This window comes from Talpa europaea (genome assembly GCF_964194135.1).
Source record: "Talpa europaea genome assembly, chromosome: 9".
Classification (NCBI taxonomy): domain Eukaryota; kingdom Metazoa; phylum Chordata; class Mammalia; order Eulipotyphla; family Talpidae; genus Talpa; species Talpa europaea.
This window is the reverse complement of record NC_140076.1, coordinates 103377714-103401462: the sequence shown is the minus strand read 5'-3', so window position 1 is coordinate 103401462 and position 23749 is coordinate 103377714.

Here is a 23749-nt window from a genome sequence, read left to right as displayed (position 1 = left end):
TCTATTTTTTCTCTATTATTTCACTTTCTTGTTCAACAAGTTTCAGTGTAAAAATCACAGATAAATCATACATAACATTATGAACCAATGTTACCTCACTAAAATTATGAACTAGGGCCTCCCTGGTGACGCAGTGGTTGAGCACTGGGCTGCGAAGCTGCCTGCAGCCTCTGCAGCGCCAGTTCGATCCCCGGCCACCAGCGAGGGTCCCACATGGTGCGGCAGACCTCTCCTATCTCGCCCGCTGTTCCCCTCAGCAGTGTATTTTGTCAGTCTGCCTGTTCTGTTCCCTGCTCTGTCTGTCTCTGGTGAATCCTCTCAGCCTCCCACACATCTGGCTTGTACCCCATTTCTTGTATAAATAAATAAAATAAGTCTTTTAAAAAATAAAATAAAATTGTAAACTAAATAGTTTAAAATATAAAAAAATCAGATATGCATTTCCAGATTAGGTTATATAAAGAGACTGAAAAATAATTGAAGTTGATTGGTTATATCAATGTCTTTGCATGCAAGCAGAGAAAACCTTGTGTACAGCATAGATTATAATGCCAATCAGTTACCTGAGTCCAGAATAGTTATGGCCATTATGTTAACTGAACTGTATCCAATTGGCACAAGTTAATCTAGGGAGAGAAAGTCTAAATATCAACAAAATGTGTTTCTGGTTAGATAATAAAACCTTGGTGGAGCTGATCAGTTGACTGTCTTCCAAGTCTGAGTCTGTCTCGCACCTGCTTCATCTATTTGTTTTATGTGGCCTCTGGTTTACACACTGTCATATTTAGAAAAATCAAACTGTTCTGGTAATATAATTGCCAATTCTGATTTCTTGATTGAGTTTAAGAAATTCTGGTGAATATTGCCAATGATCTTCATATAAAATTGGATCTTTTGCCAGGCCAGGCAGTGCAATTGGGTATGTGCCAGTTTTTCAAAGAAAAGTGTCCTCTTCAAGGAAGCTTATAAGTATTTATTCTCCTAGAGCCCAAATATAATTCAGTGGGTCTGAATGTTAAAACTTAGAAGGTCTGATATCAGAGGAAACTAGACCAACTTTAAGGTATAAAGTTGAACTTCTTTGTCTTTTGTGTAAGTCTTAAAGACTACAAAACAATATTCTAAACTCAAGGGAGTAGTTGATCAATAATGTATTTTATCCAATAAATAATTATCTAAAAATGATTAGCAGTAGTCAAATATACTACATTCTATCCAAGTCAAAATAGTCAGAATATGGGGCCTTCCTGGTGGTGCAAGGGGTTAAGTCTCAGCACTATAAAGCTATGGCCAGCCACTGAAGCACAAGTTAGATCCCCAGCCAAGGAGCTGACCCACATGGAGCAGTAGACCTCTCCTGTCTTGCCCACTGCTCCCCTCAGCAATGTATGTCAGTCAATCTGCCAGTTCTGCTCTCTACTCTGTCTCTGATGAATCCTCTCACCACCACCTACCCATCATAACTCTGGCCTACACCCAGTTCTTATATGAATAAATAAATCACACAGACATAATGAAGTAAATTTTGACAATATGTTAAATTTGAGTCATATATGAATTATGTATTATAAATTATACCTACCTCCTTAGTTGCAATAGTGTTTTGAAAGTTATTAATGGGGGAAAGATAAAAACATTAGAACCAGACAGATTCATATCCTAGCTTTATCATTTAGCATCTTTGTGTAAAATAGGAGTAATATTTAAATAAGACTTGTTAAAGGAAAAAAGTGACAAATATATACCAAGTAATTAGGATAATGTGCATCATGCCTGAAGTAAATGCTGGCCTTCATCTTATTTTTATAACAGAAAATCTAAAAAAAATTATATTATATGTTTTCCTCAAGAAATGTTATCCTAAATTTCAATATACTTATTTTTTGGACAAAACAATGTTGATAAGAGAATTGTTATCTTAAGACTCCAAACCCCTTGGGCCTCCCCAGTGGCGCAGCAGTTGAGCGCTGGGTTGCGAAGCTGCCTGCAGCCTCTGCAGCGCCGGTTCAATCCCCGGCTGCTCCCCGGCCACAGGAGGAGGGTCCCACATGGCGCGCAGACCTCTCCTGCCGCCCGCTGCTCCCCTCAGCAGTGTACTTCGGTCCTTCTGCCTGCTCTACTCCCCGCTCTGGCTCTGGTGAATTCTCTCACCCTCCCGCGCTTCTGACTGTACCCAGTGCTTGGATAAATAAATAAATAAATATTAAAAAATAATAATAATAATAATACATTAAAAAAAAAAAAGACTCCAAACCCCCATGTCTCTTAAAACTAGTTCTTTAACTATTTTCTGGAACTTTTTATGTCTCTTATAAAAATCCATCAATGAAATAAATATTAAATAGTTTTTTTAAAAAAAATTATTTATTTATGCATACAAGAATCAGGGTACAGGCCAGATGTGCAGGAGGGTAAGAGGAGTCACCAGAGACAGAGCGGGGAGCACAATAGGCAGACTGACTGAAATACACTGCTGAGGGGAGCAGCAGGCGTGACAGGAGAGGTCTGCTGTGCTATGTGGGTATCTCCCCAGCTGACCAGGGCTGAACCCGTGTTGCAGAGGCTGCAGACAGCTTCACAGCACAGTGCTCAACTGCCTGCACCACCAGGGAGGCCCTAAATAGTTCTTAAGAATGCTGTAATTCTGCTGCACCTCCCCCTGCAGTGACCTTTAGGGCTAACCATCCCTAGGTCTGGCTGGGCAACCAGCATGCAGGGGGAGAACAGCAAAACCCTACATACCTGCTGCACCTCCCCCCGCAGTGATCTTTAGGAATGGCTTTCGCCATGGTCCCTAGGTCTGGCTGGGCAACCAGCGCGTGGGGGGGGGGGGGTGGGGGGGGGGGAGGGGGGGAGAACAGCATAACACCCTGAAGCAGAGGAAGTTCAGCTGAAGTTCCCTGAAAAGGCAGAAGCTTATCAAAAGATAAAGACCACCAAGAACCACTACAAGAATGCTAAAAATCTTATCCAGTCTTTCTAGAACTACAAACTTTAATCCCTTATCTGTCTTTCTAAACTTCCTTCTTTCTTCTTTAATGGTCATTGTTTGTTATGTAGATCACCTCCCTGAAGGTGATAGACTGAGCCCATGAGCAAGCTAATTTCTTTGATAATCATTCCTGTGCTTTTGGAAAACATATATATATTGGTCACAAACTCAAAGAAAATTACACTCAGATTTTCACTCTTGAAGTGTGTCTGTTTGTCATTTCTTTCACCGACGCCCTGACCACCCTGCACGCTTCTCTCAACCCTGAGGTGGCCTCATTGTCTACTGCTGTGCTGGTCCTTGGCATAATTCCATAAGAGAAAAGCAAACAAACAAAAAACAGCAAAGGTGATTCAACAATTGCTTGTTTATTTTTTATCTGATGCTACTACTATCCTTAAATATAGATTTTTCAGCATTAATTGTTACTAGATTTTAGTGCAAAAAGCTGGAGATAAAAATGGGAATCATTCATGGTGTATGATTTTAAGATGTCCCAATCCAGTCAAGGATTGGTACCTTAATAGATAATTTCAGTCTAAAATGATAGTAGAGTAATAACAGGTTCCCATGGGTGCTGTGGGGAGCTTAGAGGTGGTAAATTTTTTCACAATGATAATTCAGTGTCACAAAATGATGGGTTTCCTGAGGAAAATTTTGGAGATTGAGAGAGAAAGATATTGCTTGCAGATGATGAAACATCTTGAACAAAATTATAGCTACTGGGCATATTAGCAATGCAGTATCACTAGATTTGTATATTTGAACTATACTCTCTTTTGATTGACACAACTGAAGTGTGGTAGCATAGTGCATAGTTTATACTGGTTGAAATTAAATACACACATAAAAATGCTTTCCTGTATCAGTAAGGAAGTTATGCTGAACAGTTGCATTTTGACTGCCAGAAGTTCTTGCAAAATAGTAGCAAGGGGGAATTCTCTGAATATTAATAATCACATGGCACTTCCATTCTCGAAGTAAATCTTTACCTAAGGTGAGTCATTTGTCTTCATTTCGATTTTGATGTGTAATCTCAGTCTACTCTCCTATCAGAGAAGCAATTCCTTCTTCTCCGCTATCAAACTATAATGTCTGGGACAATTTAGAAGTCAAGGTGAATTTTATGTTAAAATTAACCTGATTTGCTGTTTTCCACTGCATTTCTAATTGTTCAGCTCATTGTATAAACTTTGGGGAGTTCTTAGCATTCCTGACCTATTTTTGCCCCAAATGACTGTATTTGAGTTTAGAGAATGAAGAGAAATTGGGAATTATCTTTCTGTGTGATTCCATTGAACTGCAACTGACTGTGTGCTGAAAAGTAAGGGAAGTAGTTGTCAACAAGATTTAAAGTTACCGTCAAGTTTATATAGCCATGCTAGAAAGGCTGCAGAAGCAACATGATTTTACTGAAATTAAGTCCCAACAACTACTGGACCATGTATATGCACATTGGTTATCGTTAAAATTTGACATCTGCATCTTCTCTGAAATGTTTAAGTTGTTTTTCTTTTCAGAAACAAAAGTGTCCCACAGTATGATTTTCATTAGTTTTCTTTAACAGTTAAGACACATATTTGTGTCTGTGACTCTAACATTCAAAAAAAAGTATTTTTTATTTGTTGATAACTTTACTTATTGAAAAACACAAATCAGATGGGCTGCCAAAAAAGGAAACACTTGGAATTCTTTCAATGTCATATCTTACCTCAAGTGGTGAGATCAATTAAAAAATACAAGCAAAGATTTTTTCCCCTGGAACATATGAAAGGTATTAATGAGAGGTCTGTATACGTTCAATCATTTGGGTTCCCTCTTCGATATTAGAATATTATATATGGAAAGTGTCAAGGATTTGGTGAAATTATAAATAATTAAAAAGAAATAGAAGCTTCAGACTTTTCATATTTCTATAAATCAAAATGTTCACAAAATTCTTAAATATGGGCCTCCCTGGTGGCACAAGGGGTTAAGATGCAACTTATGAAGCTATAGCCAGCCGCTGCAGCTCAAGTTCAATACCCTGCCAGGGACCTACCCACACGGTGCAGCAGACCTCTCCTGACTGCTCCCCTCAGCAGTGTATTTTAGTCAGTCTGCCTGTTCTATTCCCCTCTGTCTCTGGTGAATCCTCTCAACCCCCTCACCTCTGGCCTGTACCCCAGTTCTTGTCTACATAAATAAATCTTAAAAAAATTAAAAATAAAATTCTTAAATATGTCAATAAATGAATTGCACATATTCATTTCAAGGAGTTTGCAGCTTGGTATTGATAAGAGGATTATTTCATATTCTCCATAGAAGCTAGTATTATACAAAAAATACTTAAATTATTTTGCTAGTTTTCATAAGTGAAACAGAATGTTATAACTTTAAAATATATCATAAGCTGATTCTTAAGGCTAGCCAATGAGCAGAATTTTCATTATGGTCATTATTGCTTTACAAATATATCCTGAGATTTAAAAAATTAGACACTTTCATATATTTATCCCTGAAAATTTTCTAGCATGTTTTGAATTTTCCCAAAATCTTGTTTCTAGGAAGTTTCATTATTCTTAATGTCACTGATAGTCATTAAAAATATCTTCGTTGGTAGGAATCAGAACTGATCTATATCAGATAGTCATATTCATGAGCCAGGATTATGGATGATGATGATGATGATAATGTGTGTATCTCTCTGTAAATCTGACCTGTCCCAAAAGTCAACTTTATAATTATAGGACATTTGGTCATTATGAAATAATCTAGAGTTTGAATATTGTTAACCTCTCCAATTGTACTACCACCTCCATGGCAGTCATGATATCTTATGCCATAACAGGTTCACAAATAACAACACTGTTATGTAAGAAATATGAAAATGATAATCGTGTCCCATGTATCTAGGGCAGTGTAAGGTAATGATACTCAATGAGCTGACACAATGGGATTCTAATAAACTGTTACTGTAACTACCTTTGCAGTGTTCCTTTAAAGTACTGCACTATCAAAGTGAATTGAAAAAGAATTCAAACTTCTTTTACTTCCTTTAAGAAAAAAATAAGAACATGGATAATGTTGGAGTAACCTAATTATATGAACAAACTGGCTTCCATCTCCTCTTGAATACATGCAACAGTCTTAAACATATGAGAATTTAAAGAGAGATAAAAGGTAAATAATAAAGATTTGCCCATCCACTATCTGTAAAGTGCTTAGGTGTTGCTAATATGCAATTTTATATAAAGGGTGCATATATAAACTTGAAAAAAATGCCATTGCCTGCAGTTAATGAGTATGAAAATTGCTCAATTTCTCTAGTAAAACCAACTTTAATATAGCTGCTGGAAAACTTTTTTAAAGGTTAAGGGTTTGCTTTGTGAAGCTTGGGTTTCAAGTATGGAAAAACAACTCCAGCTGTTTAGAATACATCACTAGAAATGAAATTACAGGGCTTCCCCTGGTGGCGCAGGCGGTTGAGCGCAGTGCTGTGAAGCTGTCCTCAGCCTCTGCAGCACCAGTTCAATCCCTGAGGGCTGGCAAGGGTCCCACATGGCATGCAGAACTCTCCTGCCTCCCGCTGCTCCCCTCAGCAGTGTATTTCGTCAGTCTGCCTGTTCTGTTCCCCACTCTGTCTCTGGTGAACCCTCTCACCCTCCCACACATATGGCATGTACCCCAGTTCTTGTATAAAAATAAATAAAATCTTAAAAAAAAGAAATGAAATTACATGTATTTCTTTTTACAAAGAGTATATTTCCTCTTCAGTACTTTCCTTCAGACTCTAATGTACTGTTCTTTGATCAGAACAAAGGAAGCATACTATCTGATATTTAATAAGTATCAATATGGCCATGTTTACACCTATCATTTTGTTATTTGTTCTCTATGCTTTATTTGTTCTATCTTCCTCTTTTCTGTGTTGGCTTGCTTAGTGCCCAAATGAAAAATTTTTAGTTTGTGTATTGTTTTGCTCTACTTCTTTTTAATGATTGCACTAGAGAATACAACAGGCATGCCTATTTATATACTCTACCTTTAAATAATATTCTTTCCCATAAAATACTGTAAGATATTATAAATACTGTAAAATGTTGCAAGGGTATATTTCTATTTATTCTCCACTATAATTTGCATTATTTCCCCACTCCCCCCTGTTTCTTTATTAAAATATTAAAATTAATATTGTGAGATGTTGACAAATCTTTCTTTTAACACACTAAAACACTAGCATCATACATTATACTGCCTTCACCCTTAGTAACACCACTCATCCTCTTCACCTCTGGTAATGTCATTTCAGTTTTCAATATTCAGCATTTTTTTTCATTTATTAGTTTCCTTATATTTCTCATATAATGAAATCATCCAGTATTTTTCTCTCTTTCTCACTAATTTTGCTTCACTTAATCCTCTCACATTCTTTCCACTTTGCTTCAAAGAATACAATGTCATCTTCATTGCTGAATAGTATTCCATTATGTATATAAACCACATCATCTTTATTCAGTTATCTATCAATGAGCACTTAGGTTTCTTCCATGTATATCTTAGCTATTTTAATTAATATTATAATAATAATTGTAGTGCATATAACTATGAGTAAATGATTTCATGCCCTTAGAATAGATACCCAATCATTACAAAATGACAGCACAAATTTCCATTCTGAGTTTTAATGAACAGACAATTGTACACAGTTTCTGCTTTAATGGCTTTAATAGTAATACCTCCTGTTTTATTCTTTGTGTTTTCTCTCTTTATATTTTTCTTCTTTTTTTTTTTTTTTGTGGGACCCTTGCCGGCAGCCGGGGAACAAACCGGTGCTGCAGAGGCTGCGGGCAGCCTTGCAGCCCAGCGCTCAACTGCTGTGCCACCAGGGGAGGCCCTCTTTATTTTTTCAATCTTGCTAAAGTGTTATCAATTTTATTATTTTGAAGAACAAGCTTGCCTTTGGCTGCTAGTTTGGGAGTCAACAAACACCACACTCAGTCAGATTATTCTGTTAGTTGTGAAGTCATAAGAACATTGATACTTTTGATTCCAGTCCTGTAGTCAATAACCAATATGCTTTCCTTTTTGCAACTATCAGAACTTTTCTTTCATTGTCTATTTCACAATGTTTATATGTATATTTAACTGAGATAAGCAGGGAGAGTTGGATCTTTGCCATCTTTTCTGGATCAGAAGGTTCTGTTAGTTATTTATGCCTACAAGAACTGGGGTGTAGACCAGAGGTGCGGGGCCTGAGAGGATTCACCAGAGACAGAGTGGGAAGCAGAATAGGCAGACTGACTGAAATACACTGTTGAGGGGACCAGTGGGCGAGACAGGAGAGGTCTGCTGTGCCATGTGGGTAGCTCCCTGGCCGCCAAGGATGGAACTCGTGCTGCAGAAGCTGAGGACAGCTTTACAGCATGGTGCTTAATCCCTTGTGCCACCAGGGAAACCCCAAAGTTTCTATTATTAATTTTTAAGCCTACATTTTATAACTAACAATATGATAGGCCTGTTTTATTTTTCCAAGGCTTTGTGGCATTTATAAATTTGTAGGAAACAAATAAAACTAATATTTGATTTCAATAATATGTGATACATTCTATGATAAAGGTAGTATAAAATATTGTCAAAGTACAAAATATGAACACCTAATATATTCAACTGGGATAAGTCAAGACATTGTTGAATAAATAAACTTAAAGGCAATAACTAAAGTAAGAGAGATAGCCAGATAAAAATAGAGATAGAGAAAATGTCATGTGAAAATGCTTGAATGAAATAGAACCAGATAAAATGAAAGGAAATGTAAATGATAAATACAAAGTTAAGGGAGTATATAATCTGAAGAGGATGGTAGTAGACACAGATTTTTTGAAAATAATAGAAAACTAGTGGATGTTTTTAAGCAAGGAAATGATGTGCATTATGTGTGATGACTCTGGATGTCATGTCAACAAACTGGAAAAAAAGAGATTGGAAGGCAACAATGATAATGCTGTTTAGTTTTGTAACAGTAAATTTAGATCCTAATAGATATTTGGGGATATTTAGTTACTTTGCAATAGAGCTCAGCAAAAGCTTCATCATGAGAAAATGCTTTTACTGAGCCTGAACAGATTCCATATCATTAGCATTTTTAATCATCATACCCTATCTGTCTTCCAAAAGAAAACACCCAGCCCAGCTGCTTTTTTCAGCATGGTAGACAATCCAAAACCGGCACTAGATATAATCACATGGAGACAGCATAAACAATTAACAACAGCACCATTATAAACACACATAAGTAAGCATTTAATTTAAATGTAATAGAATAGTTCTTCTATGTTCAGTCTGATCATGAATATTAATTGGCCTGAGCATCTTGCTAAATAAAAGTTTAACATCAATAAAATAATAATAAAAATACATAATATTCAAATGCCCAGTTATCAACAACACTACATATAGGTTATAGTCTGTTTTACCTCTGTAATCAGTGACTACTAGATTTTTAAAATTCTGGCCAAAAAAGAGTTTTATTTCTCTTCTAGAATTATTTTACCGTTAAAGAGCTTACAAACAAAGCAATTTCTGTTGCAATAAGCCAATCAAAAGCAATCTGTATTTGTTTAATGGACACTACTTGGCATCACAGCATTTGATTTTTCAACTATATCAAGGAAGAAATATACAATCTATCACTTGTATGTAAAAGTGGCAAGCTAGGAGACAGAGAGAAGGAGATAATTTTTTGTTACATCACCAATATTTGTGTGAATTCATTATTTCTAACAGTCTATGATTTGTTTATGGTATTGCAATTAATTTTTATATGATATTAGTACTCCTAATTTATAAGTAAGGAAATATGTCTGTATCACACCGCTGTTAGTACTTATTGTAGTGGGTAATTTGTACCTACAATCTAATTGAAATTTAAAGTTCATACCTTCTCTATTTTACTCTATCAATTTACTCTTCCCACTGTATGTATATATTTTTCATATTTTAAATAACAGATGAATATATATTACTTCTTAATTTCTTATAACACATCTCCAGAGGTATCATCAGACAACGATGATCAGAATTACAATTTCTCTTATAGAATCAATGGAATAAGAGGGAAAAGATTAAAAGAAAAGCCATTTTATATATTCTCTATTCCCCACTTCAGTCTATAAAGTCATAAAATAAACATGTGTATCACTATGAAAAAATTATATGTCAAGGGGAAGAGTATCAACACATGTAAGAAATATATATGATGCCAATAATTTAAAATTTAACATACACTAGAAATCTGGAGAAGAAAGAGATCAGTGTCCAGGGACATATCAGATTTCATGGAAAATATGATGTCTTAGTGGGCCAGGAAGTGACAATGAAAATTGGATAGGCAAATAAGAAGGGAAAATCATATCTTTGGATCAATATAGGGAAGTAGAAATGAATAGATACAGTTTGAATGGATAATCAAGAGACAGAATTAAAGTTTAAATTTAACTTGTGTCCAAAATCTGGGCCCATTTCTTCACAACACAGCTTTGCAGCATTAGAGATGACTTTGCTATTTGCCACATCTCAGATGACTTTGCTATTTCCACTGACCCAACTCAGTGGAAGACTATAGTACTTTCATCGGCGAGATTTTCCGTTTGCCCTATAGGCCAGCAATAATTCAGGCAAGTTACTAAGAGGCCACCATGCTGTGACAAGAAAGTGTATATCCAAGTGAAACAGATGGTGTAATTTGTCTGGTAATATTATGCAGGATGGTAAGCAGTGGCATGTTGAAACTGACTTATACCAGTTGGCATTGATTCTTTTTTTTTTTTAAGATTTATTTATTTATGCGTACAAGAACTGGGGTAGAGGCCATAGGTGCAGGGGGTGAGAGGATTCACCAGAGACAGAGCAGGGAGCAGAACAGGCAGATTGACTGAAATACACTGCTGAGGGGAGCAGCGGGAGAGTCCGGAGAGGTCTGCTGCGCCATGGAGTAAGCTCCCTGGCCAGGGATTGAACTCATACTGCAGTGGCTTCGGACAGATTCATAGGTTGCATATTAACCTCTTGCACTACCAGAGAGTCCCTGTCATTGATTCTTTAGCATCCCTTCCCCAGTACTCATTTAGTGACATTACACTGGTAACTTGAAATGGGCCATGGTGGGATTATTTGCACAACAGATCTTAGCAAAAGCTATAAATGTGTACATTTTTCTTTTCAGAAAGGTAGTTGTTAAATATGTACTACTCAACCGCTATACAAGGGGTTTGTTATGGAAAACTTTCAGTAGACTACTGGAGTTACAGTATTCTGGATATTACAGTCACGTGTTGCTTAGTGATGTTTGGTGAAAGATGGATCACATATGCAATGGTGGCCCTCAAATACCTATTGTCTAGGAATGTAGTGGCCATCATAACATTTTAGTTTTAATTGGCAACAGCCTCTAACATCTCATCTTTGTTTATTGCATCCCTTGATAATGTTCATTTCCCCTGTGCTTGATTTAACATCATGTATTTGTTCATCATGAACTTTAACTATAAAAAAAATCATCTTGTAATGTTTTTAGTAAGAGGCTACATCAAGTGATTGATTTCAAAATGACTTTATTGATCACCAGTCAGGTATTTCCTGTTCGACTATAGCTATGATCTTGAAGAACAATAACAACGTGATAACAGCTGTTAAAAGATCTGTTTCATGAAAGCAACAAGACCAACAAAAATCTGAGCAGGGCCTGTGTCAAATATGGATAAACGTTTAATGTTCTGAATTGAAGATCAGGCACTGAACCATCCCTCCCAGCACAAAGACAGTCATGACCGAGGCAACAGGTTGTTTGTGATGTTGAATGGAAAGGCTGGCCTTACTACAATGTTGAATTGACAGCTAACTCTTAGTGGCTTAAGTGCTTCAACAATGATACATTTGTGTGTGTGTGCAAGGATTTGTTGAATTCACGCTGTTTTGTAGGAGAGATTTGAGAACTTAATTAAGTCAGTTCCAAAGTGGTGTCCCAATTGACAGCACACTTCTCAAAAATGTCCCTTTTTGTGGATTTAAGGCACAACATTTAGATAAGTATCATCTGGCAATGCAGTATTTGTCACAAGAAAGATTTTTAGGATCATGATGCTTTAGGAAAAATTGAGTCCTAGATAACTAATGACAGATGTGTACATAAATTATTTAATGTACGTATCATTTGTATGTAATCTTAAAATGCATGGCCCTGTAGCATTTGGGACTTAGCAGACATTATCCCTGATCTAAGGATCTGCTATTCCACCAAACAAGCACATATATTAACATAAACTGTATTCTGAACAGAGCTGGAACCAATATTCCCATAAGAACATTCATGTAAGAACATCTTTCTTTTTTAAAGATTAATTATGCATACAAGAACTGGGGTACAGGCCAGAGGTGTGGGGAGTGAGAGGATTCACCAGAGACAGAGTGGGGAGCAGAACAGGTAGATCTACTGAAAAACACTGCTGTGGGGAGCAGCACGTGAGACAGGAGAGGTCTGCTGCGCCATGTGGGTCACCTCCCTGGCTGGGGATCAAACTTATGCCACAGTGGCTGGCCATAGCTTGATAGTGCTGAGACTTTAACCCATGTGCCACCAAGGAGGCCCCATGTAAGAACATCTTACATACTAATATGCCATTGAACATATTTTAATGACTAGGCACTATGCTATAAAAATATTGCATTATAGGGCCTCCCCGGTGGCACAGCTGTTGAGCGCTGGGTTGCGAAGTCGCCCGCAGCCTCTGCAGCGCCGGTTCGATCCCCAGCTGCTCCCCGGCCACCGGAGGAGGGTCCCACATGGCGCGCAGACCTCTCTGCCGCCCCCTGCTCCCCTCAGTCTTTGGTCCTTTTGCCTGCTCTGCTCCCCGCTCTGGCTCAGGTGAATTCTCTCACCCTCCCGCACTTCTGAGTGTACCCAGTGCTTATATAAATAAATAAATAAATCTAAAAAAAAAAACTTTAAAAAAAAATATTGCATTATAGTTCCTTAATGTCCCCAAACTAATAATTCTAGAAATGATTTACTTTGATAACATGTTGCTTGCTTTGTGGTTCCATATTTCCTTTTACCACATTGTAATCTTGTGATATTGGTTAACAACAAGCATAGATTCTTTTAAAAATATCCCTTTATCATTAATTTTAGAGCATTTTTTGTATAATTTTTAAACCATTATGATATAGTTAAGTATAGTTTTCTTTACATTTATAGTGTTTGGTGTTCAGATGGGCCTAAGACCTTTTATTAAATTATTTATAACTGATTAATATTTATTCTTGTATTTTTCCCACCACCTCATTGGAGACTCAAATTAATTCTATTTTAGACTGGTAAAAGTTATCCCAAATATCAATGATGCTTTGCCCTTAATTTTTCACATTATTCTCTACATGTTCTATTTCAAATAGTACTTATTGCTATGTCTTCACATTCATAAATTTTTCTTCTTGCAATGTCTCCACAGCTATAAATTCCATCCAGCAGTTTACCATTAATGTCTTATATCTTCAATGCTTCCATTTAAGCTCAGCTTGTCTTTTGTTTTCTTGACATATAAAATAAAATTACAAGTTTTTGAATCCTTTTTTAAGCTTATCAACATGCCATTTCTTTATTGGTATTGATTTACTTTTCTCCTTCTTTATATATATTTTTTGTTTATTTTCATTCCAGGCAATTTTTGATTAAATGTCAGGTATAGTAACTTTGTTGCATGATGACAATAACCCAAAGACAAGAAAGATAGAACTTGAAAAATCACTCCCAAATTACACAATCACTTTCACTTTGCCCCAGACACCAGTGCAGAATAGGTTGTAGAAATATGTTTTGAAGTTACTGAAATAATGTTATTGAATATCCAAACATGCTATGTACAGAGAACTCTGTTTAGACTCAAATTGTGCCTACACAAATTATGTCTGCCTAATTTTACGATTTCCCGAAAGAAATGAACTAGCTAAATTTTATTTTATTTTTATAAGATTTATTTATTTATATATACAAGAACTGGGGTATAAGCTAGAAGTGGGGGCAGTGAGAGGATTTACAAGAGACAGAGTAGGGAGCAGGACAGACAGACTGACTGAAATACACTGCTGAGGGGAGCAGTGGACAAGGCAGGAGAGGTCTGCTGCGCCATGTAGGTTGCTCCCTGGCTGGCCAGGGAAGGAACTCATGCTGCAGTGGCTGATGATAACTTGATAGCCCTATTTTTAACCCCTGCACCACCAGGGAGGCCTACTAGCTAAATTTTAGAAGCTATACTTCAAGTTCCTTTCTTTATGAAGATCCATCACTTCTTCCATATTAAATGAAGTCATTTTAATCCCCATTATCTGAAATATTAATCTCTGGGGGATACACACCTCATTCAGGACTTGAACAATGACTATGAAGTTAGCTTCTTTTTTTTTAATTTCTGGTTCATGTTAATAATTTTCTTAGATTTAAGTAAGCTGCCAATTTCACACTTTATTAACAATTGATTTGTGTTTATTGAAGTGGATGTAGCAAAAAATAAAACAAAACATTGTCACAGCCCTCTGGCCTTAGGCCTATGGTTCATCATGCTTTACATTGTGAGGCCTATACTGAGATTGGTGTACGTGGGTCATGTCTATGAAACAGACAGCATTCTTGGTACCTACAAGTATAGTCAGCATTTTGAATGATACAGAATTCGTGTCGTTTAACATTTAAAATCTTTTCATCATTTATTTTCCATTTTTATTTTTTCTATGCATTCTAGTTCAGTTGAACAGTCTATAACATGCCAAACTGCAATTAAAGAATTTGCAAGAAATTTTTGATAACATGGTTTACCACACTTGAAGTCGTGTCCTTAATTTCCAGTGCTCTGCTTATCCTTATCGGTTGTTTTCTTTGAAAATTGGTGATGATACATGTATATTAAGCACATATCTATAGTAGCTGGTACAAAATTAGTATGACTCCCAGACTGCACTATCTGCAATGTTTCCTTTCTGACTTTAACATTATACAAAAGCCACTATTACCCTTACCCAGTGCAAGCTTTATAGTTACTTCACAGGCTGAGTTTTATAGTCACATTTTAAGTGCATTAAAGTGACTGATATAAATGAATCCAATGGATCATAAGTAAGGTTTTATTGAGTAAGTTCATCTTGCAGGAGTCTAAAAAGTTTGCACATGCATTTGCCATTCAGCAGAAATTCAATTTATAAAAGTAAACATATTTTTATGTACTTTTTTTCTCATTGATTATTGTTTCTTATTAACTAACTCAACAGAATCGTTGCCATTTATAAGGGTTCTATGACCATTAATGTGGAGCAGTTGACATGTGCTGAATGTGTTCATGGAAATTATCACTGACACAGCATTTTCCCTAGGCAATAAAATACAGGCCACAGAAAAACTGTTTAGTCACCATGACAGAATGAACACTTGAGAATTACTTTTCTTTGCATATCATTTAAAAAAAATCAATTAGATGAATGCTCAGAGATCAATATAACTTAGTGTGGGAAAACAAAGAAAAAGAGCAATTCTGCCAGGTACTGCTTCCTAATTTTTTTTTTTTCTTTTTGCTTTGGCAATCTTGAGACAAGTCACTTAGATAAAGATATAATAAAGGTCACCTTCAGCTGCAGAATTGCCCTTTCCTTTATAGAAGCATGATGCTATCAAATCCAATACACAGTGAAAAGGTACATCATTGGACCACTGTGATATTTTATAAATAAAATTTGAAAATTGCTTCTTGACTATAGCAAAAAAAAAAAAGTATTTTTTGTGTCCTTACTTTTTCTTTTACCTACAATATATTACCGAGTGTTTTTTTAGTTTTGCGGTTGTTTGTAAAATGTCAAAACCAGCATTTGGTATTATTTTGAGATCTATGAATGTCACATAGCAAGTTGTTGAGTCTCTATTTAAAATTCCCTGGTGTGAATTAATTCCATAATTTTATGGTTTGAAGGTGCTCAAGAGAATATTTTTCACCTTTAGTATGAGTTGTAGTTTTAGGAAAAATTATATAGGAAGTAAATCTTTAGCTTTGCTATAAGAAGTAGCATTATAGGAACGCACAGAGAAGGGTTTCAAATGGTGTTTTGAGCAAAATGTTTTAATCAAGTTTTGAAACAGTCTCTGACAATTGACCTTGGAGAGGAGTTTTGAGTCGTATGATCTTTTGATTAATTGTACTATACTATTTTTTATTTTTTTATCTTTTTTTTTTTTTAAAGATTTACCCACTCAGGGCCTCCCTGGTGGTGCAGCGGTTGAGCGCTGGGCTGCGAAGCTGCCCGAAGCCTCTGCAGCACCAGTTCGATCCCCAGCCGCTGACGAGGGTCCCACATGGCGCTACAGACCTCTCCTGCCGCACACCGCTGCTCCCCTCAACAGTGTATTTCTTCATCAGCCTGCCTGCTGTTCCCCCTCTGGCTCTGGTGAATTCTCTTACCCTCCCGTGATTCTGGCTGTACCTAGTGCTTGTATAAATAAATATATAAATCTTAAAAAAAAAGAAAATGATTTACCCACTCATACATACAAGAACTGGGGCACAGGCCAGAGTTGTGGAGGGTGAGAGGATTCATCAGAGACAGAATGGGGAACAGAGTAGGTGGATTGACCGAAATAAGGGGAACAGCGAGCGAGTCAGGAGAGGTCTGCTGCGCCATGGGGGTATCTCCCTGGCTGGGGATTGAACTCATGCTGCAATGGCTGCAGCAAGCTTCATAGGTTGCGTCTTAACCCTTGTGCCACCAGGGAGGCCCTATACTGTTCTTAAACATGAAAAAAAAAACATGCTGGCAAAGGTCTAATTTGTAAATATATAAACTCTCTTTTTTTAACATCAGCTCTCTTTAGTTTTAGCTGTTGGTTTCTAAAATGATTGTTACGTTTTCTTTTTAAAGATCTCAACCAAATGTCATTGTCCAAATAACCTCCCTTATTTTATGAATCATGTGATATTATCTTATTTTATAATTTAAAAGCACTTTATTTTTTATATTATTTGATATATATTTTTATTTTATATATTTTTTACATTTTATTTTCATTTTTGCACAATGTATGCATTTGCATCATGGTTATAGTCCCCATACAACTCCCACCCCCCTTGTTTTCATCCTACTCCCTCTTTCCTCTTGCATAGTGTGTCTCTGGTTTATAGTTGCTTGTTAATTTTAATTTTTACTTTATTATAATTAGTCTTTTTCCTGTTCCCTTATTTAGGTTTTCTAAATTCCTGCTGTGAGTGAGACCAAGCGGTATTTTTCTTTTATATTTTCACCATAATGTTTATCTTAGATGTACTTTCTATTTATTTTTGTGTTTATTGTATTGATGTCTGACTCTTAATTAAGCTGAAAGCACCTTGAAGAAAAGAACTGAGTCTAGTTTTGTTTACATTACCATTAATATATTTTCCTTTTCCAAACAGTGTCAGTCATACAACCAATATCTATTGAGTGGATGCATTAATATGTAAAGATGCAACTTAGAGATCATGCAAAAACTCTTTATGTTAAAAGATAAGATTCATCATTCAACATAAACATGAGCTTTATTTTTGTGACTGTTGTGTCAAAGATAGGCATAAATCATTTTAAAATGTTTCCGTGTTTTAAAAAAAGTTATAATATTTAATACTTACCTTCATTGATTTATTCATAGATGTATTTTCACCAGATACTCTTGTTTAGCAATAATTTATTTATATCACTTTAAGTTTACCCAACGTATTATGTCTTGTCTTGTATATTCACTCTCAAACATAGCATAGCTTTGTTTCCAGACTATTCAATCATTTTGTAGTCATTTATTATGTATCTATAGTGTGACAAACATTGATAATAAAAAGTAATAAAATATAAAAAAGTAATATTCATATAAAAAGTAAAATAAGTAATATATAAAAAATAATAACATAAAAAAGTAATATTAATATAAAAAAACAACAACCTTTCCAAAGGAAAAAGAAAATGTCAGTGGTTAGATTATGACATGTAATTGCAGTCATAATCACAGGATATTATAAAAGTAGAATCATTTATATCAAAGTGAAATTCAGATTAATCTTCCAAATATAGTAATATATTCAATTACAGAATAGAAAGGAGTAAAAAAAAATATGGGGGATATTACCAAAAGAAATTGTGAATTAAAATTTGTTCTTTTAAATGTATGCAAGTATTAGAGGAGGAAATAGTTGCACTGTTCTGATACAGGAAATCTGACTACCATCAGCAGTTCAGAATGTCTATACAGTTGAAACCAGATGTCAGATAAAGAATAGCAAAAAAAAAAAAAAAGAGGACATACATTGAAAGACTGAAAGAATGTGTCATGCTTTATTCTGCCTCATTCTGACTAGAATTTGACAGACACACTTATCTATCTGGGACTTTGAAAGGAGTGCAGGTATTTATCTCTACAAAACTTCAGTAACAGAAATAGACAGTAACCTTGGTGAGATGTCTTTGGAGACACGGGCATATAAGATGTCCCCTCCTTTATTTCTCAATAAGTAATGGTTTCTGAAAAACACAGAGAATTCTCTGAATCTATTAGTTGATACACAATAGTTTTTGAACTATTTCAGAGTCTCTCCAATGTATAAATACAATTGCTGAAACAATTATTTAAATAAACATGTCTGGTTTAATAATGGAGAGTACTTATGAATATAAAAATAAATTGTATTTAATGCTATCAATTTACTCATACTCCATGAATACATGCAAATAAATGCAACATAATTTATCATATTTTGGCACAGTATAATTTAAAATTATTTAAAAATTACCTTTTGATTATTGTTCTCTCATAGCCGTTAATGTATAAATTCTTTAATTTTTATTAAAACATGTCAGATAGTAATATAAGAAGATTAAATTTGATCTTTTCTTCTTTTCAGAGTCTTAGATTGTTTCATAGTCTAATACATCATCTGTACTTACTGCTTATAACTAACATTTTAAATACTTTAAAAGATTTTCAAACATTATATTCATATTATAATCTATGTGAAGTTATATAAATTAGAGATTAGGGTTGAATGGCATACAACCATAATATAATCTGTTATCAAACAAATAATGCACTTTAAAAAGAAATGATTTATGGCAATGTGCACGTATGTATGTAAAAAACAAGCTGTTTATCTCCTTAATGCATGAATAATTGAATGTGTGTATAGGAATGCTTTTATCTTTGTTCTTTGATACACATACTCCAACATTTTACCTAAAAGACAAGAATTTTAAAAGTACTTTAATCTCTGTATTTTGTCTTAGATGCAATAAAAATTTGGGGTTCTAGGTTCAGTTGTTTGTTTTCATTGGTCTTTTTTTATCTTTGATTATCTTTTAATGTTTAATCTTTGTCTTATTTTTGTATGTATAAAATCTTGAATAACAGAATCAGTCTTAATGAAACAATAAATTTCATATCAAGAAAATGACCACCTGCCACTTGAGTAATAGAGCTTGGCTTTTGGTGTTACTAAGATGGAACACTAATAAAAATGGAAGAAATGAGAACAGGAATCAAGGTACACTTTTAAAAGTGTAGGGGCCTCCCTGGTGGTGGAGGGTTTAAAGACAGTGCTATCAAGATATCGCCAGACTCTGTGGCATGAGTTCGATCCCAGCTGGCCAGGGAGCTGACCCACATGGCACAACCTCTCCTGCCTGGTCTGCTGCTCCCCTCAGCAGTGTATTTTACTCATTCTGCCTGTTCTGCTCCCCACTCTATCTCTGGTGAAGGCTCTCACCCCCCTGCACCTCTGGCTTACACCCCAGTTCTTGTATGCATAAATAAATAAATCTTGAAAAAAAATAAAAAGGGTAAGAATAAGTATCTTGAGGACAAGAGAAAACCAAAAAAAAAATACAGAAAAAGAGTAGCACATAGGCTGTGAGACAATTTAATGAGATATATTGACAGAGGTTAAGAACCTGGATAACTCTGACCAAGGCCAAAACAACCTTGACATTCCCCTCAGATTGACGAAATTTTAGACAGGTTTTTTTTCCCTTACTACGGGCTTCTGACCTCCCTCTTTTTAGAGAATTTAGATTTGTAATTACATATTCTCTCTACTTCTTTGAGATGTAAATCCAATCCCAGCCTCTTGCTGTTGTATAAAATCCATCAATGTCTTCACAAGAATCTGGGAACCATGAAGTTATCTTTGAAGTGCCAATTAGCAAACATAAATGTTATGGGACAAACTTGGGGCACCAGTGGTGACCTGGTTGGTGAATCCATACTCTCACACTCAGGAACACAGTATCAGATCACAAAGCATATACATAGATAGAAACAAAAATGGTTCCTTACATGGACACTGGGGGACGGGGTTGGGAAGGAAGAGGCAGAGAGAATACTTTTCCTGTGGTCACCCCAATGCTTAAAAACTTTTATAACTTTTGTTTTAAAGGGGCTGAGATCAATCTCTCTCCCCTACTACATGTAGTCTCCAATAGGTCTTCATAGTCTGTTTAAATTGTCAGATCAAATTTTCTTTGACAAAATTTACTTTTCTTTCACTTTTTCTTTCCTCCTGTAATTCCTCCCTCTCTGCTTCCCTTTTTTCCTTCTTTTTATTTAGTGTATTTGTCTTTCAAAAGTCCCTATGTGACAAAAAGATGATTTACCCAGTTGTGTTCAACAATTCTGCTAAAATCAGAAGTGAAATTTCAGAATTCTCCTTTTGATATTTCCAGTTCTAGCACAACTGACAAAGTCCTTTTTTAGTGTTCTGTTCTCGGAAGAAATAGCAATGTTAAATCAAGTCCAATAACAACCTCTATCTTTAAAGTCATGGAGGAAATGAAGAGAGAGAGAAAAGAATGAGAGAGATTGAGATCGAAATTCTTTGTCTTCTATTCAATACTGTATTTTGAAATGGCTTTAAAAAAATACTATTAATCCTACATTCAAAACAAGCTAAAACTGTGTGATTGCAGTATCTTCAGGTTGTTTTGAAGCAAATGACTCTTTCTAAATCTTTGTTTATAGTTTTCTATAATTCATTTCTTTCTACCCTAATTTTCTATATTTCTCAGCATTTCCCTAGAGTCAATGTTTTCTTAAGACTACTCCCTGTTATCCCTAGGAAATCAGTATTCCCTGAAGTTTGATTTTCATTCTGATTAGATGTACCAAGATTCAAACTGTGATCTCCATTGAGTAGTGGGCCTGCTCCAGTATACCCTGGTGAGTTGAACCAAGAAGATATTTGTTAGTTTAGTTAAAATGCAGTAATAGATTCACTATATAAAATTTCTATTAAATATATGTGATTTCTTGGAAAATATGTATGCAAAGTAAAGCTAATTTATATTAATGTATTCTAAATAATTATGACACACGGTTGTTTCCTTCCCTTAAGAAGTGATAAATGGTTAACATTAGTATGCTAAAATTGTCTGAGTTCTTCAGATTAAAAAACAGTTATAAAATTAATAATACTAGTTATACCTTCCAAGCATGAAGAAAAAGAGAAATAGATGTGCCATACCTAGCTTAATTTTTAGTCCTTTCAAAGAAAACACCTCATTAAAAATTAACACTTCCTATTATCTTTATGCTGTATGTCTGTTATTATCAATGTCCACTATTTCGATCAAATGTGATTAAATCTAGCTTTTTTCAGTCTATACTATTCATACAATTTAAATTTCATGTTATAACTTGTATTTTTACTTTTTCACATTTATTCAATTATCTTTTTCTCATTTCTTAAAGCACCATTATATTCTATTTTTTTTAAAAAAGAAAAAACAACATAGATAATCATTATTGACATTTTACACAGTTTGATTTGTCTGTTTATGTTTAAGCAATTCTTTCATTATTACCAACTATTTTGTATCACATTTTTAAAAATTTACCATGGATTTTTGTCATTGTACCTTAATATGAAGTCCAATTAATCGTAAAGTCTTTATTATTTAAGACATAATTATTACTGATCTAATGATGTTACACCAGCTCCATTGTCAAAGTATAACTATTTGTGAATTTGCCCATTTTGTGAGCAATAGCTTAATCATAATGTAAAACTGAGATAGCCATAAAAAAAATAAAGAGAACTTTACACACTCTGGAAATTTTATTGAGAATTTTATGCACAATAAGAAAAAAAATGCCATAATGATAATAGTAATAATAATTAATCATAAAATAAGTTTCACTCTGCACTAAGAACTTTGGCCATCACTTCACATATTACAATTCATTGTATCCTCCAATTAGCACCAGAAGTTACTCCCCCCATTCTACAAATATGAAAATTGAAGTACAGGTAGATAATTTTATATTTGCATATGGCATAAGAAATAACTATTATTGAATAAACAATATGTATTGGCCTTGAGAAGTAGGTAGTACCTTTTTTGATTTTTTTAATTTATTTTTTTAAAAATACATCTTTTTTTTTTTTTTTTTTTAATTTATACAAGCACTGGGTATAGTCAGAAGTGCGGGAGGGTGAGAGAATTCACCAGAGTCATTATGGAGAGCAGAGCAAGCAGACCGACAAGTACACTGATGAGGGGAGCAGTGGGCGGCAGGAGAGGTCTCCGCGCCATGTGGGACCCTCACCTGGTGGCCCTGGATCGAACCGGCGCTGCAGAGGCTGAGGGCAGCTTCGCAACGCAGTGCTCAACCGCTGCGCCACTGGGGAGGCCCAGTAGTACCCTTTTTTAAAAAGAAAAAAATAAACTATCAAATATACAATCATATTTCATTGATTTTATTTAAGGCTTCCATTAATTATACTTAGAGTAAAAAACATGATCTTTCTGGTTTTTACATTTTTAATTTTAAAAAGTAATCCTCAGATAACTTTAAATTCTGGAGGGTAATTTACTCTTCAAAGCAACATATTATAATTTATTAGCTAATAAGAGCATTGTTTATTTTTATCTATGTATTTATCCATTACTAATTCATTCAGTGACTTATGCAAGTTACCAAGTTCTTATACAATATCAATGCTGTCCCTGTTAAATAGAAGTTTGAAAATCTGTGGATCTTGTGAATTTTAAATAAAATAATTTTATTCAAAATAATTATCTCATGGAAGATATTTTATCAAAGTTACTTCCCTTTTCCTCCCTATTAAACTGGAGTGGTAAACTTTCTCATTAAAAAAAAGAGTTTTTGCTTTATTCAGTACATTCCGTACCTTGGGAATTCCTTATAGTAATGGCCTTTTTCTCATTATTAATTTGTATGTCATGTCATATATTTCAATGGATAAAGTTGGTGTTACCGAAACCACTTATTTTTATGACTGTAATTTAATGTAAAATATATTGCTGAGCATGGATGCTTAGCTAAGACACATGTAATATTTACCTTGCTATATGCAAATATGACTAAATGAAAGAATTTATGGCATTACCCTTTCAAAGGAAAAATTGAAATAAATTGCAGAAAGAAACTTGAATTTCAGTAATATTTGGAAACAGGGCTCAAATGTGCCAATGTTATCTCTCTATTATCCTGGCTGTGTCTTTATGTGTAGAGTAAAAAATTTTACAAAATATAAAAAAAATAAAAATTTATTTATTTATGCATACAAGAACTGGGGTGTAAGCCTGAGGTGCAAGGGGGTGAGAGGATCCACCAGAGAAAGAGTCAGGAGCAGAACAGGCAGATCTACTGAAATACACTGCTGAGGGGAACAGTGGGTGAAACAGGAGAGGTCTGCTGCACCATAT